Source organism: Carlito syrichta, unplaced genomic scaffold (assembly GCF_000164805.1).
Source record: "Carlito syrichta isolate Samal-C Ts95f unplaced genomic scaffold, Tarsius_syrichta-2.0.1 Scaffold311982, whole genome shotgun sequence".
Lineage (NCBI taxonomy): Eukaryota > Metazoa > Chordata > Mammalia > Primates > Tarsiidae > Carlito > Carlito syrichta.
The window spans coordinates 679,804-682,082 of NW_007256078.1; positions in this window are offsets into that span (position 1 = coordinate 679,804).

Genomic DNA, 2,279 nt, shown 5'->3' on the forward strand with positions numbered 1-2,279 from the left:
TAATTTATAGGCTCTCTACCTCTCCTGTTTCAAGTGACAAGCCTCTAAATTCTTCTGGACTATCATGCTGTAGCATGAAGTGGCAACAGAACAAGCTCTCAATAAGAGTGCTAACATTCCTAAATTATTGCTATCAAATAAATATGTTGTGGGAGGTGTCTCTTAACCATGCCAGCACTGGCATGTCTCTATATCTCTTATCTAATACAATTTATTTGAAAAATTAAAAAAAACAAATAAATATGTTGTTAGATACTGTTATATTTTATTCTTCATTAGCACGCTTTGTTTAGTAGCAATACTAAAGATTGTATTTGATGATAGTCTGAATTTATGCATTTTCTTTATTGAAACATAAAGAAGAATCTAACTTTGAGAGAACTGGAGAATGGATATGTGTAATAATCATTCAATGATATTTGTATTTCTATCCCCTGAGGGTTAATGCATATTGATCATTGAAAAACATTTATCGGATATATCCTCAGCATTTGTCTCTCTTGTAAGTGACCTTTTTTTAAATCGTTGTGGTTGTCAGACTAAAATTCTTTTACCAGTGCCAATATAAAGCGAAGTTTTGTTGTTTGGTTATTATTAAATTTCTCTGTATATTTAATGAATATCCATTTAGCCAAATACGAAAAGACAAAATTCGGCTTCTGATACTACACTTGGACTCTAGATGAATAGGTTAATCTTCATGAACTTTAGTGTCCTTTTCGTTGAAAAGGTTATACCTATTTGATAGATTTCTTACATGCACGCAATATGAGGTACTCAGTTCTTTGATTTTCATTTTATCCCCATGCACCTGCTTCTCCCTTTCTGTATGTTCACTCTGACCTAGTACATAACAACCCTAGATGAAATTCTCCATAATAATAATTTAACAACTGATATCCTTGTTATCTGTGTCCCATGTTCTCATTGAACTTAAGGCTCAATGTATATCAACACATCACTGTCAGCATGTAAAAGGTATCTGCCAACACACACACACACACACACACACACACACACACACACACACACACACACACAATCTTACTTTTCTACATGTTTTTATTAGGTAAAACATGTTTCACTTAAAATGAAGAAAGAACACAATATTTTATTACAAGGCATAAAGGACATTGTAGAATCTGTGATATCTCTCTTACTCTAGCATTTACAAGAACAATCTTAGTGTCAGTTGAGTCCTGTATATAAATGAATCATATTTTACTTCTTGGGCAGTGGACTTTTATTGTTGTTATCATTTGGTCAATATAAAGAAAAAATCCACACATTTTTAGCTACATTTTTCATTTGCAAGTCAATTACATAAAATAAGACTTTAATCTCTTAGCATTTAAGAACTGGAATCTATGTACACTGGGAGAAACTATAAATATATTTAAGAATGTTTAGTAATTTTCCCTTTATAAATCCCTGTATTATTCACATTTGATATACACTTCTCTAATTGGTTTTGGAAAAATTCCATTAAACATATACTATAGTTTTATTTTATTTTTTATTTTTTTTGAGTTGGAGTCTCACTCTGTCGCCCAGACTGGAGTGCAGTGGCCGCTCCCGGCCACCGCAGCCTCGACCTGCTGGGCTCCGGCGATCCTTCCTCCTCAGCCTTCCGAGCAGCCAGAACTACAGGCGCACACTACCACACCCGGATAATTTTTTGATTTATTGTAGAGATGAGGTCTCGCCAAGCTGCCCAGGCGGGTCTCGAACCCGCGGGCTCATGCAATCCACTCACCTCAGCCTCCCAAAGTGCTGGGATTACAGGCTGAGCCACTGAGCCCGGCTGCTATAGTTTTATTTGAAGAATTTATAATTTGTATGTATCACCTTAAAGTTAGCTTTTGCTGTTTATTGCTAAGTTGAGATCAAAGCTGAACTCATGTTTTTTCTTCATCTCTGTCTTTCAGTATTCATCATATAAAATAATGTATGCACATTTGTTTACTTTTAAAAGGTCACCAATAGACAATTATTTTATTTCAAGATGATAATCAAATGTCCCATCAGTGTTTTAGCATAAACATTTGTTTCTTAATTAATAAAATTGACCACTTCACATGACATTTTTATACATGTTTCCCACATTTTAAAGATGAATTTGACATGTCTTTATCATAAATTCAATGTTTTAAACTGTATATAATGATTTACATTATAAATTAGAACATTGAATTTAACTTTTAGCTCTTGAAGTAATACAAAATACTATTGAGAATGCCGATTATGAGATCATTTTTATCTACCACACATTTAATTTT